We start from the raw sequence: 15,605 nt of genomic DNA on the forward strand, positions 1-15,605 counted from the left end.
GGCCTCAGTTTCTGGTTACCTCTTGTGTGCGCTTCACTTTGGGGGGGAAGAAGAGAAGAAGGGGAGGGAGGCGCTGAGGGGGGCAGCCGAGTTGCTATTTGTGGCCAAAGAATCCTCTTTAAAAGAAGCAGCAGGAAGGAGGAAACAGGAGAGGCGGAGGGAGGAGAAGTTACGCGGCCCCGGACCCCCCAGCCGCGAGCGGCGGAGCGTCGAGGAGCGGGAGGAGGAGGAAGAGCGGGAGGCGGAGGGAGAGGAGACACACGGCGGCGGCGGCCGGAGAAGCCGGCGCAGGGCGCGCAGGAGGAGCGGGAGGAGGAGGAACAGCCGCGGAAGCCGCGGGCTCAGAAGGGCCAGGAGGACGGCCCGGGAAGAGGAGGCGGAGGCGGCGGAGGCGGCGGAGGAGGAGAAGGGGGTAGGGGTGGAGGGAGGGAGGGCGGGGGGACGCGCTCCTTTGGATGCTGGATTTCGGGGTTTGGGACTCACTCGCTGACTCTCCTCCACTTCCTCGTTCTGGACTGGGCTGGCCGCGCGAGGAGCGGGCGGCGGCAGCCACGGGGGGGATTCCCGCCGCGGGGGCCGCAGCTGCGCGGGATTAAATCGGCCGCCCGGACTCCGGCGGCTGAGGCAGGCGTGGGCTGCGCGGCCGTGGAGGGGCGTGAAGGCGCTGGAGCAAAGTGCTGGTGGCGGCGCGGGAGGCGGTGGCGGAGGCTGCCCGGAGCCGACATGACCAGGTGAGTCTCCCGAGCTGATCCGGTCCGCCCCCCTGAGTTCTCCCGGGTCTGCGTCCTGTGGGGTCTGCGTCCGCGGCTCGCTCGGAGCCCGGCTCCCGCAGCCCGCAGGTCAGGGGCCGGAGCTGCACACTCCGGCGTCCCCGAGCCCAGCGCCCCGGCACCGGAGCGCACAGTTTGCTCTTCGGAACCTCCTTGGGCAGAGGTCCTCCGCTGCACGGTTCGCTTCTCGCTTAAAGCCTCAGACCAGGGAGAGTGGCAGTTCTAGAGAATGAGGGTGTTTGAATCTGTGTATTTGTGAGATACCCGGGTTCTCCTCCTGGGGTGGGCGTAGTATTGGGGAAATGGTGGAGCGGCGGGGGACTACGACCCTACCCAGGGATTCTGCCACTGCAGGTTTTTTTGTTTGTTTGTTTTTTCTTTGTTTTTTTAAGAGGCAATGATTACTGATTTAAGGAGGGCTGGTTTTGGTGATTTCTTTCTTTCCTCTGAACTAGTGGGGAGAAGGAGAAATAGCAGGAGTCAAAGTCTACGCGGCTGCCATAGAGGAGGGGGATTGTTTTGGAGACCTTTCCGTGGCAGAATCAAAGCTCGTAGTTCTGCCACGGGAATCTGCTGTTCTTACACACTCATTCCGTAGGGAAGGGAACAAAGAATTTATCATGAAAAGTCCAAGTTGTAGGAAACAATTTAAAAAGAAAACCAAGAACAAACAACGTTCTTTGCTTTCCTGTCGATTTATTGTAGCTTTCACATTGGCGTGTAGAAAACTTGAGTTGTGTGTCTGTGAGGTTGATTTTCATTTAGAAGCATTAACAAATTAAGGCAGTTTTCTTATGCTTAAAAAAAAAAATCTTGGACACTGTGTAAGCTTGACTTTCATTAATTGGGTGCTCCAGTATTGTGAATAGTAGGTCCATTCTCCAAAACCTGGACTATCACAGTTCACTTGTATTGTTTCCAGCCTGCTTCCCAGTACACGACTTGCCTGCTGTCTCCTCTGTTTTCTAAAATTCTTAGCGCAATCCCCCAGACCAGCCTACAGTTTGTGCCTTAAGCATACAGGGAGATTCCTGAGGGATCGCTGCCCTGTATTTTCTCTTAAACTTTTTTTTTTTTCTTTTTTTCCCCCCTTGACATGCCCACAGTCATAGTACCATTGACTTAGAGCATAGCACATACATTTTGAGCCTCTCAGAGACTAGTAACTGCTTGTGACTTGAGATAGATTTTCTCTTGGACTTCCAGTGCTTCAAACGTGGACCTTTCCATTTGGTATGTTTTTTCCAACCATCCTGTAGCACACATATGGGGTGTTAGTCCAACCATTGATACTTCTGACCATTTTGGCAGTTCTATCACTGTTTCAAAGTGTACACATCCACCACTCAACTTGAGTAAAACCAGGGTGATGTACTGCCAAGACTTGAAATATTCTGAATTAAAGGAATATTTAGATGATACCAACTTAAAGATCATACCATGTTGTTAGTATGATGATATCCAGGACAAAGCTTAATAAATATTGTACTTATTTAGAAAACATTTTGTTACATGCCACAGATAGATGTTATTTTGTTAGCTTAGCAAAGAGAGAATAAAATTTCAGTGCTCAATGTCCGAATTCTTGAAACAGACATCCTAAATGGACAATACAAAGAAAATTTTCCTACCTCCCACCTCCCATAATTATGTACTGTACTTTGCTTTTCAATGGAACTAGCAATTCTGTGACAGATTTCTTAAATTCATCCTCATGCTATCAGCTATTATTGTACTTTCAAAGTGTGAAATTGACAAGCTGGTCAGTTTCATGAATTCAGCTGTCAGATTGTGTCCAGTTAAAAACTGCTAAAAGCTGTAAATGTGCCTGCCTAGAATTTTCTTTTTTAAAGGAAAGACAGCTAGGGGATGAGGATTAAAGGGTGTTATTAATTGTAGATCTTTGTAAATAGGTGCACTCTAATGTAAGTTTCATCACTGGCTGTTGTTGGGAAGCACATTTATTTTAGATTTCTACTGTTTTAAAAGTGGCATTCAGTTTGTATCTATATTTCATTTTAAATAGTGAGCACTTTACATAGAAATAATCTGTTCTTACAGCCCCCAGTAATAATAGTATAATAGAAATAAGATTCAAAGAGGAAAAGTGTCTCTCGAATATATTTTAATATATATGAGTAATATACTACTTTTGTAATGACATGTGAAGCAATGGATGAATTAAATATTTTACTGTGGAGGTTATGTAACACAAATTCTTCTTAGACCAGTGCAGTTGTAGTTACTAAAGTAATGAAATACAGTGCTCTATTTTAATATATATGTATTTCAGTGGATAATCATAAAAGCAAAACTGCTTAAAGTATTAAATACAATGATTTGATTTGTCTTTTAAGATTGACATTCATCTACAGCCAGAATATCTCAAAGTCTAGTACTAAGAATCGGAATCCCCTCATCTGCTGCTATTTGCTAAGCCACTAGGGGCCTGTATAACTGTTCTTATATCCAGGAGGTACTCTGGTATGGCATATGCAAACCCTTCCTAGAGAGGCATTTAAAAAGTATCAAGTAGGCAGTCCCCTAAGTTTTTGTTTTGTCTTTTTAACCTATTAATTTATGCTCTGATGTTAGTCATAGACATTGACTGAAGGGTTTTTCAAGAACGTTGTTTAGAGCTTACACTATGGCGGTACAAGTATGACTTTTCACAGAGTGTGCAACATAGGAGAGGTATTTGTGCAAATTCATATGTGATCCCAGGTTCTCAGTGTATGTCAAGGATAACTGATGAGGATCCTATTTGCATAATGTAAGGTTAAAAAAGAAAGGAAGCAGAATTACTTTAAGGAATGCGTAGTCATAGATTGATGGTGTGATTAAACTAGCTTTGTGAGTGCTGTGCAAGTTGTGTGGAACGAGAATCTGAGGCTGTGACTACAGTTTAGTCAGCACTTGAGGGACCCACACTGAAGATGCACTATATGTTTTTAAGTGTCAGTTTCACAAATTTGAAATCAACCAGCTGTGGCAATCTTGATAGACATTAGGCAATAAGGTCAAGTATACTTACACTGTTCTTTTGTTGATTTTCAGTTTTTCAAACTGACAAGGGTAACTGTTTGTAAAAGAGCACCCTGTAAGTATTTGCGTATTGGATTTCCTTCAGCCCAAACTTGATTTATCAAGCCATTGAACATTTCTGTTTTTAAAAGGATTCTACGGATAAATAAGAATTCATTAACACAGTCACGTACTAAAAGTGCCATTTCAGGAGTGATGGATTTCTCAAGGTGGTTTTGCTTTAAAACTACCCTTCTCTAGTTTCAGTGTGTATTTGTGGGTAGTCTGAGAGTTGAAGTATGCCTATGCTCTAATTTATGATCCTGAGAGCATCAAACTTTTAGGCTCATATCTTTAAATGTATACATTTAACCTTTGGTCATGGGTGCCCTTTTAATTCCCAGAAGTTTCTGGAAATCTGGAAAAATAAACTTTACCTTTAATGTAATATATTCAACTTAGCGGCCACAAAATATTCTTTTAGCATTAGTTTTATAAGCACAGATATATGAAGTGCTAAATAAGAAAGATTAAGTGTTCAGTTTTCCAGAGTATTCGAAGAATGTATTATTTGTTCTTATTTTCTTAGAGGGAGAGTAGTTTTTGGTTGGAAAGGTTAGTTTGAATAAATGAGTTATATTTTAAGCGAGGCCTACTCTGAGTGTGTTTTTGCCTTATGGAGTTATTTTTCTTTTCTTTGTACTGTTTGGTTTCTTTGAAAAAATCTTTTAAGAAAACTACTTACTTGTGATGGCACAAAGGCAACTTGCAGCCGCAAGCAAAGTCAATGTTTAAAAACATTCCCTTTTATATTATCAATGATTTGCCAAGAGCAAAGAGAAAAATTGTTCTTTCTGTGAACTACAAGATTGAGTATTCCTATATAACACATCAACAGAAGAAATCTGATAATGTGGAAGAAGATTGCTTAGGAGGGATTTATAAGTAAATTTCATTGCAACAAACATCCCTTGTTTACACTTCTCTAATTTCATAGCACAGTGACATTTCCACCAAAGGACAGGTTTGTTTGGGGACATGTTTTCTATATGGATAATATCATTTGCTTCTAATTAGTAGTTGGTAACACTTATTAAAATGTCATGCTTGGCTTGCATTTGTTTTGACAATTAAAGGGTCCAAATTCTCCCACCCCCATTTTAAAAATAAAAATGTGTTTCAGCTCTCCACAATCAAACCCTTAAGAGAGATAGCTAAAAGAATAAATGGCTTGTGCTTACTGATTGTTCATTATATGAAATTGTAGCCTCAGATGTAAAAGTTCAGCATTTTCTTTATGTCTTAAGTCTTGGGGAGGTCAAAGAGCAAATGCTTATACGTTATAGAAGTCTCTGATCTAATGTAACCTAAATAATAGAGTCATGATAATGGTGCGAGACGGAAGCATCAATGAAATAGAATTCTTAAAAATGTAACTCACAAAATTACATTTCAGGCCCATGCCCCTTGTTTCCCCTTTAATAAATCACCCATTTGCTTTTATGTAATCAACAGTTTGCATTTTCTTCTCAACATTTTATTTATAAAATATTTTTAAGACAAAGTAATTTAAGTGTTGTCTCCAGTTATACTGTCACACTCCTCAAAGAAACTTGTTGCGAAAAAAGAATAAAATTGCCTGCAATGTCCCACCTCCTCCCTCTCAAAGTAATGCATTCAGTATCTTTCTGTTCATTGTTTTCTAATTGATGCTGATGTATTTAAAAGGGTCATATCAATATTTGTCAGTTACTCTATAGTTTTTTCTTTTTAATTACAAGAAACAAAGAGCAAAACTGAACTTTTTCTTGGCTTTTCAACCTCTGCTTTCCCCCAGCTCAAATCCCTGTATGTCATAGATCAGCAAATGAAATGAAAAAGAGGACAATTTAGAAAGCTAAGACAGCTGATTCTGTCCGTAAGCCAGCAGATCAGGTGTACCCATAGACAAACAGTGTTGAGACAACTTGAATAGTCCTAGCTTTCCACCTGCGGCAAATAAGCTTTGCTTTCCTTTGCAAATGGCTGCTGTTAGGTGGCAGGCTCCCCTTGGGCTTCTTCAGCACTTATAACAAAATATAAGAGCAAAAGCAGCCATCTGAAGCTCATCTTTCTCCTAGTTCTTTGAATTCACTGACCAGAAACACGACTTAGCTTTGACATTCAGATAACAATGTCAGGAGCGTTGTGACCTTTAACATATTGTTATTTACTGGCTTTAACCATCGTAACTCTGTCAGTTTCATGAGCTTGATTGAGTTTATAAATTCTTAGTTGTCTTTTTTTCAACAGCCCTCAAGCTATATTCTTTAATGTAGCACTAGCTAACTAAATTCAGATTTGTGAGTTGCATTTAGAAAATTATGCTTCTCAGTATTGCTTCGGGATTAGGAGATAGTGTACTTTCAAATATATGAAATGATCATCTCACTGGGTCACAAGTAACAAGTGACTTCTTTTTTAAGCTTCAGTAAATGGACTCCCTTTGTTAACAAAAGGTTTATATGAGTACTGATTTTATAAATAATTGAAAATCAGTTATTGTTTAATCTTATTTAAGCATAGGTATATAGTGTATATAAAGATAATGCTAAAGGTTGCAAAATCTTGACCAGCTTCTTTCCTTCCTTTTTTTTTTTTTTTTTTTTTCTCTTGGCGACAGTGAAAAGAACATGAATTTGATGCAAGAAAAACTGAATTTATACCTTAGTTTTGTCACTTTTTATCTGTGGGATCTTGGGAGAAATTTTATAACATCTTAGGGTCTTGTTTCACCATCTGTAACATGGAGAAATTAGCCATAGAGGTGATGAAGATCAAATTAGATAAGGATTTGTCTTATTTTGTATTTTTTAAATTAAAAAATTCCTGGATGTAGGAATGACATAACGGACATGCTATATTCAATGATGCTAGTTTGTATGATAGTGTTTTGCTCTCTTTAGCTGTCTGCTGTAAATTATTGCTACCTGATTTAAAAATTAAGCCTTGTTGGATATGGGTGTTTGGTGTACATTTTCCCTATGTGCACTCTGTTGTGTACATGGTATAATTACTACAGATGCTGGAACTACCTTTTCCTGTCCAGCACATTTTTTGAAGTCTGTACACATCGGTATGCCATAGTACGCTGTTTATCTCAGAAAGCTTTTAAGGGAAAAGCTAGAAATGATTTTACCTACAATGTACAAAGAGAGCATTTTGCTTAAAACTCAAAAATGTATTAATAGATTCCTGATGATATTTGATGTTGAGCTGCAGTCTGGGGGAAGAAATGTTTAGAAAAGCAGTTAATTAAAATACTGAACCAACAGAATTGCCTTTTTTTTTTTTTTTTTTAATGGTAGTGCATCTTAGAAAGCTCTTTAGTTCTTTGCCCAGCGCAGCTGTCCTTCCATGGAAGATCAGGTTTCAAGAGCAATGATGGATGGTGGGTGCCTGTAGCCAGTTGTGGGGTTTGCTCCGAGGTCAAATGTATTGATGGAGGATAGGAATTCACTGCCTTCTGTCTCTCCCTAAGATCCGCCAGAACAATTTCACAGAGAAAAATTAGACTAGACACATCAAATGCTGATCCAGTGTTCCATTACGGGCCAAAAAAACATTTGTTTTTAAAGTTTAAAATAATTTTTTCCTCCATCCCCCTTCCACCCCAATTGAAGGGACACATCGTATACACACTAACGGTTTCTCACTGCACAGGTAGACTGCTGGCTCCCTGCAAAAACATATCTGAACTACTTGTAATAGTAACTTAATTGAAATATTGTTAAAGGATTTTAAGAGAGAAACAAAATAAGTCTACCAGTTTTGACTTTTCTGGTTGAAATAATTCAGTATGTGATTTTTAGATACATGGTTTTATATCTTTAGTTATAAATTCTATCTTATATCTTAATTTCTATCTTAATTTAAGTGGAATGTTTGGCCAGTTGGTAATAATCTATTGGAAACGTCTTAAATATTCTAAATCCATTTACTGGCTAAGTAGTGATTTTCACATTTTTCTTGGGGGGGAAAGGAGGGAATTATAATATTTTACTAGAGGGATAAATTTTGTGCAACATCTTCCATTGGAAATATCTCATGGATGGAAGTTCTGTCTGAGTCCCTTCTTTGATCCTCACTTTCTTCATCAACATTGTTTCCCCTTCATTTGATATTTTGGCCTTTGGTCTCCATCTCCATTCTAAACTCTCATTGTTGTTTCATATATGGGCCTCTTCAGGTCACTGTCTGTACTCTTTAATGGGATATTCCTGTCTACTTCTCATAGAAGCAATACTTATTTCTGCATAGATGACTCTCAAAATAAAATTTCTAACTTCTCTCTGGAGTTCCAGATCTGAATTTTTTCCAGCTTGTTAGATAGCTGAGAAATAGAAGGCTCTCCTGTATCCCACATTCTGCATTTTATAAACTTAAAATATAATCTTTCACCCATACTTTTGTCTACTTTTTTCTTGGTACCTCATTTTCTCCTTTCTCCTTTTCAGTTCTTCCTAAAAACTTTTGCTTTCTGAAATACAAGCCTTTTCAGTTCTGCCTACTCAAGTGCTAAATTCCCAGCACAGCAGTCAAAGCCCTTTGCAGTCTAATCCTAACTTGTGTGTCCAGCCTCTGCTCTCAGCGTAGCCCCAGGTGCTCTGTCCTGCTGCAGTATCAGAGCCCCTGCCCTAAGGGAGAAGACTCTGCCCTCGGGCACCTCTTTGGTTCTACCAACCCTTCATTCTTGGAATCCCCTTTCTCTCCTTGCAGGCTGTCCTAATTTGCATCCATTGAAATCCTCCTAATTAGTCTCTCATTTTCTAATTCTCAACTCAAGTGCTCAATGCTCTTTTCTTTGAATTTACTTTGAGTTGAATTTAATTGAAATCATGAATGTGAAGAATAATTATTCAGTTGAAATCTCTGATGATGCTCAGGACATTGAGATAGGTGAAAAACAAATACCTTTTAATTTTCTTTATATTGGAAGTACAGTAATAGTGGTTGATGTGTAAAGTTGTAATTGTGCTGGTTTCTAAAATTTACTGAGCATGTACTATGTGCGAGGCATTCAGCATAGCATTTTACCTTCACTGTCATTTTTCATCTCTAAAACAATGCTATGTAAGTCATATGCTTTTTATTATCACCAGTTTAAAAGCTGATTCATAGAGAGGTTAAGTATTTGCCCAAGGTTGCATAGCTAGATATAATAAAGATGGAACTTAAAGCCAAGATTTTAAGTTATGATCCCAACTTTTATCCGCTCCACTCTTAACCCCTCAATATATTCTTGTGTCTGACATGAATTTTTAAAAAAATTATTTCACACATACCAGGCATGTATACACAATGACACAGTGCTTTCTTAACCCAAATTCAGGAAGAATCTTAAAAATTATGTAGGTTTTCCCCCTATCATTTCTGAAGAATCTCCTGTTTCTTTCTCTGCTTGGGACTAGAGGGATTTAATTTTTTTTTTTTTTAATTTTTTTAAACTTAAGCAGTTTAGTTTGGATTGGGTGACCTTTTTCTTTTTTTTTGGCAGTTGCCTTTCAGCTCTAAAATTATATGCTTTCAGGCCACTGACACAACTGCCTGAGCCCTGGGGTTAGTCCTGGAACAGAAGTGGTTAAATTAAATATTTCCACCAAGAATAGGTTTTTAAAAATCACAAAGGCTGGCATTTTCATAGCTGCCCAACAGGTAGGGAATCAAAAGCATTTTTACAAAGAGAACTGTAGATCCAGCAGAGATATCTGAAGAGCAGCCTCCCATCAAAGAAATGAAATTACGCCAAGTGACTGATATGTATGTGTTCTATTTATTGGCTGCCTGCCCTGCACAACTGTATCTGGGAAATTTTGTCAATTATACTATCTTCTAAAATACTCTTATTTTCGCTGCTCACATGTTCATTTCATTATCAATAACAGATGGATGATTCGATAAGTTTTTTTCCACTTAACCCATTTTTATAAAAGTTTAGCTTTTTTTTTTTTTTTGGTCAGGCTACAGAGACCTAGTTCTGATTAATTTTGGTCTTATAAATTATACAAGAAAGGATGTTACATTTGTTTGATAATTTGGAAAATTATTTTTTCTCTGACGACAAAGCACCCTGAAGTTTTAAATCAGACATGGTGCATAAAATAAAGTTACATGGAAAATGCTTTGGTCTTTTATGGCTCTTACTGTGTGTTAACAATCACGTCTTCTTTGCCCAGGTTTCTAAAATGCTTCTCACATGCATGCACTGTCCTGTTTAGTCATGTTTTCCTGTGGGTTAATCTATAAACAAAACCTGCTTGGGAGCCTGGAGCGGCGTGTACTACCTTCTTTGGGTGGTGTGTAGTGAGGTTTCTTCCATGATTAGGTTCTTAATAAATGCTTCTTGATGATAATAGTTATAAATTAAGAATGACACGTTCAATAAATATTGTTAGGCATATTCAGCTACTACTTTAAGAAGTGATTGGTTAAGTGCAGTAGAATTGAATCAGATTTTTACTCTTGCCCAGATTCAACTTGAAACTGATCTCTTTTATCAAAAATCTGGGAAATATACCATTTAAATTTTGATTTTAAATTCATCATTTAAAATCTGTTTTTTCTAAATAATCTCTTGTTATTCCAGTAGACCAAAAGAAATATTAACTTTCTTTCAACCAAATTATTCACTACCTGTTAATTTTTTTTTTTTTTTTTTTTTTTTTTTTTTTTTTCGGTACGCAGGCCTCTCACTGTTGTGGCCTCTCCCGTTGTGGAGCACAGGCTCCGGGCACGCAGGCTCAGCGGCCATGGCTCACGGGCCCAGCCGCTCCGTGGCATGTGGGATCTTCCCGGACGGGGGCACGAACTCGTGTCCTGTGCATCGGCAGGCGGACTCCCAACCACTGCGCCACCAGGGAAGCCCTACCTTTTAATATGTTAGCTGGCATCTGTTGGCAAGGTCCTCCTCATCTTTTGCCTGCATTGCAGCCTCTCTGTGTTTAGTTAGGAGCTCTGTATAGTTGCTTCGGTGCTCTGTAGCCAGCGTGATCATTAAGAAACTCAAATCTGTTTATGTCATCCTTCTTCAAACATTCCATAGAGTGGAAGGCTCTTCCTTCCACTCTATGTAAAGGTTGAAATACTCAGCAGAAGTCACCTGGACCTTGATGTCTTTCTCCCTGCCTTGTCTCTTGCCACCTTGCCATTCTCATAATGGTTTTCTCTATTTCCCTTTTCCCACTGTCAACACACATACATTCCAGCCATACTAAAGTATTTGATATTTCCCTGATGCACTACTTTGACCCTTTGGTGTATAATTCTGAGCATGCTTTCTCCCTTTCCTGGAAATTCCCTTCCCCTTCCATTTTTGCCTGATTCCCCTCTCCCTTCAGGTCTTAGCAGAGCTGACAACTCTTCCAGCACGTCTTCCCATCCTGCCAAGCCTGGCTGTGCTATCTTTATGCACTAGAAGAGACCCAAATACATTTTACATAGAGCGGCCATAATAGTGCATTGTGACTGCTTATTTATGGTCTGATTCATTACAAATACCTCAAAGCCAAGACCCGAATCTTTTCCCCAGTGGTATTTCTAACGCCTAACCCATGGCTTAGCTCAGTGTCCTAGTAACATTGGCCCATTGTTGTTGAGTAATTTGTGAACAGATCCGTGTGCCCAGAAAAATCAGAGGTTAGTTAGTTCATAGCCCAGATCTTAAAACCCGTATGTTTAATGTTTAACTCCACAATTTATGACAGTATTGTCAGTTGCTCTTGAGTAATTTTATTTTACTTGAGCTGAGTTCCACTTGCCCAGTTCCCTACCAAACCAAGACAACACCAAATCTGTGTATACTGTGTGTATCTCCTCATATGCCACTAGACAGGACAAATCTGCCTTTACATCTGGCTGTGGTAGGAATTCCCAGATGCACTTCATTCTGACACATGGTCATTATTGAACCAAAAGCCATTGCCTGGCATGATTATAGCTCGTATTTGTTTTCTTTTTAAGGGGCCGCATCCAGGCTGCCAAATGCACAACAGGTGCCTTAGTTTTATACTTGCCAATCTGTTGTTATTCAAATGACCGCCCTAACAGAGACTAATGATATCTAATAAAATTGATCTCAGTTCTGGCAAGCCGGGCTTAGGAAAGCAGGAGCAGTAGGAACTGCAGTGTGGAAATATGCTGGTGCTGAATGCTCCTGGTGAAGCATACAATTTTTAGAAGGTGGCATATGGCTCACATGTAGGCCCCTTGTTTATGTTGAGCCATGGAAATTTTCCGCAGCCCAGTATTATTTGAACACTAGGATTTGCAACCTCTAATCTTATTTTAGATGGACTCCCTGGGTGGCATGGGGACAGGACTAGCTGTGCCAGCTTATCAGTGAATGGCTGTGCCATGTCTGTAAGGCACAGCCAGGCAATCTTTTTTGGCCAAACAGCTGGCTTGTATGACCTCCGCTTGTATTTCCTGTCATCAGAAATTTGCCTCACTGATTTCTAAGGCCCTGTAAAGACTTCAGTATTCACAGAGATAGCTAGGAGAGGAGTGTGTCAACTTGCAAATAGGAGCTAATGTTTGGCCACTTGGATTCAAAGAGTGTGTATGATTTTGTGGGTTTTTTTCATGCTTTATAGGAAGCTGGCCTAAGGAGACCTTTGTCACCAAAGGAAGTAACTTCTTGACAACTGGCCATCAGAACTCAAAAGTCTAAGTGATGATAAATGTTAGAACCAGGTTTCACAGGGATATGAAATTGCATTTTTTTTTTTTTTTTTTTTTTTTTGCAGTACGCGGGCTGTGGCCTCTCCCATTGCAGGGCACAGGCTCCGAACGTGCAGGCTCAGCGGCCATGGCTCACGGGCCCAGCCGCTCCGCGGCATGTGGGATCTTCCCGGACTGGGGCACGAACCCGTGTCCCCTGCATCGGCAGGCGGACTCCCAGCCACTGCGCCACCAGGGAAGCCCTGAAATTGCATTTTTTTTTTCTGTAAGGATCTTAGAAACCTCATTTTCTTCACTTACTTACCTGCTCTCCCATTTATGCATTTATTCTTTAGAGCTTCATACATTATTCTTTCCACAGTGCCTTGCATTTATTCCCATAAATGCAAGGCACTGTGGGAATGTAAGGATGAGCTTGCACTGACAAATAGGCAGAGATCTATCTGGATTCTTAAGATTTTAGAAAATTCATGGTAGCATAATGTGCTTTTCCAATCGGAGAGCTTTATATTGTCATGTGGAAAAAAGCTACTCAAATTCCACCATGATAGGAAGGCTTACAGGTTTCGCTAAATGAATAACCGCTACTAGAATAAGAGTCAGTGGTTAGAGCCTTAACTGCCTGGCCATACTTCACTTGGCTCCACAGTTAATTGAGCTTAACTAATTTCCTGTGACCTAGCATATAGAGTAGTTCTTAGGTTAGGATTTGGCTATTATTGGGCCATCTTTTTGTATTATTTATACCCATCCTACTTGAAAAAGGATTTGTGGCAGCTATTAAATCATATGCTTCATTATCCTTAATAAATCACCTTAGTAGAGCAGACAATGGATTATTGTACAGATGGTTAGTTTCTGCGAATTTTTTTTTAAATATGCATCTTCTTAGCCTCATTCTAGAGGATATTTTATTTCAAAGCATTTTAAAAATGATAGAGCCCTTTAAGGAGTGTAGCAAACCACTCAGTGATGATTGTTCGTACTAAAAAAAGTAGACTAAGTACAAGTAATATAAATGTGAAGAACATTTTTAAATAAATGTTTTTGAAAGGCCTGCTACCATTTCTGATTGCGTAAGTTTTTCAAGATAGTTTTTATCATTTAGAAGAAAAGATGCACAATGATGTAGTAGGATTTTACAGTAGTAACCTTCTTTGCAACTAGAATTGAGAAAAATAATGAAATAAGCAAATAGATAAAAGCTCGTATCCAGAAGCCTCCATGAACATGGTATCACTTATAGGTAAAGGAGAAATAAATTATCTTGTAGATACTTTAAGCATAGGACTCTTTTCTCTTTTGGATTTTTTAGGTACCAGAGTGACACATTACATTATGTTTCCATATCTCTCAATGAAAACTAGACACATTTATGTCTGTAAAATGGACCATATTAGCCTCTTTGTCATAGGGATAACCATTTCTCACAGAGCGAGAGGGAGATCTTCCAAAGGTGCTAGAAAGGATGTTGGATTAAACTTTGTGTTGAGGAGACTTCACTGTCCTAGCTAGCCCTTCCACCTTGGTCTCCAGAACCCAAGTCCATTCCTTTTTGTACTTAACACTGTCCCAGAAATGGAGTTCTGGCTGATGCATTGCTGGTTCTCAGATGATGGAAGTTTCCTCATCAGACAGCATCTGCTTTGATGAGGAGTCTACTGCTTTTTCTCAAACAAGACTCAAGGGAAGAACAGGAGACAGATCTTTATCCTGTTTTATTTTTACCATAAGAAACCAAGTCTCTGTATTATTTAAGTTAAATGTAATTATGAACTCAGTTGTACTAGCTATATTTCAAGTAGTCAATAGCCACAAGTGGCACAGGGCTGTCATATAGAACAGCACAGGCATAGAACAGTTCTGTTGTTGCACAAAGCTGGATTGGACAACACGGGTCTCCCGGGTGGTTCTGAGATATCATTTGATATTCTCAAGGTTACACATGTAGTAAAATATAGACCATTTACATATTGAGACTACCCACTGATCTTACTAGCAAAGAATCTACCTGTCAGATGTAAGTGAAAGATATTGTATCTCAGAAATACCTCCTCAAGGAAAGTGAATTGATAGCTGATTCTGTGCTTTTTGTCTAATGACAAATATGCATACTGTTTGATTTTGTACCTGCCCAATATGGAGAAATACTCTTCTCTGGAAGGCACATATGGAAACAAATTGAGTTTTAGCTGTTCTACCACATCTCCTCTCAGATTTCTTCAGTGAGTCTTTTCTGTTGTTTTCCAAGTGATTTCTGTCGGTCTTCAGTCATTTTTCACTGCAGAGCTGTATGTGAAGGTTTAAGGAGTGGTGAAAACAGGGCTCAATAGGGTGATCATATAATTTACATCCAAACAGGATGCTGTGAGAGTGAACGGGGATGCTCTCAGTGGGACAACTGGTTTAGACCCGGCTTTTGTCAGCAAACCTGTAGGTCTGATGTCTTAAAGCTTCATATGCAGAGCAGAGCCAATGTGCGTCTTTGTTAGGACGGCCAGACTTGGTAGAAGGGAGGCCTGAAGGAAGTCCTGGGGATTCAAAAGCATTACCTAGCCTCCTCTTGCCATCTTTCCTACCGTCCTGCCTTATTACAACGCTCTGGAATTTTGTCAGGGACCAACCAATCTAATGTCACTTGTAATTAACACTGACAAGCACATATCAGAACAACATGTTAGAAGTTATTGAAAGAAACGTGCAGGCGGATGAGGACCTCCAGGCTCACCGCTGCCAATCCAGCGGGGATGAGAGGCAGAACAATAGAGACAAAACTAAGAGAGTTCTTTAACCGCCCCCCTCCCACCTCTCCACACCCTCCGTGATGCTGAGGCAAGGGTTAAAGGCACAACTTCAGGTTTCTGTAGAGGTGTAATAGAACAGCCAGGGAAAGGAGGAGGGATGAAAAGTTAAAGGTCTTTGTAACAGTTCCTGGAAACACAGCCCCACTTTCTCTTAACTGGCTTCTCTTTTGGTCACAGAACCTGAGGTGATTGTTCCCAAATGCCTTTCTCTTTTCCTTTCACATCATGAGTTCCTATCACCTCCCACAGGGAGCACCATGGGTCTGGTATTTTTAGTTGCAGCATTTGC

At 39.9% G+C, this 15,605-nt stretch overlaps 1 protein-coding gene across 9 annotated transcripts in view; it reads left to right on the top strand.

The window, feature by feature from the left end:
• Positions 1 to 497: 497 nt before the first annotated feature.
• The window catches only part of PTPRD (protein tyrosine phosphatase receptor type D), a 534,283-nt gene continuing 519,175 nt past the window's right edge, over positions 498 to 15,605 (top strand). For all 9 annotated transcript variants that reach the window (XM_060102137.1, XM_060102140.1, XM_060102139.1 and 6 more), the window contains exon 1: positions 498 to 731. The gene's annotated coding sequence lies outside the window, so the exon portion shown is untranslated. The remainder of the gene's footprint in view (positions 732 to 15,605) is intronic.

This window comes from Mesoplodon densirostris, chromosome 6 (genome assembly GCF_025265405.1).
Source record: "Mesoplodon densirostris isolate mMesDen1 chromosome 6, mMesDen1 primary haplotype, whole genome shotgun sequence".
NCBI lineage: Eukaryota > Metazoa > Chordata > Mammalia > Artiodactyla > Ziphiidae > Mesoplodon > Mesoplodon densirostris.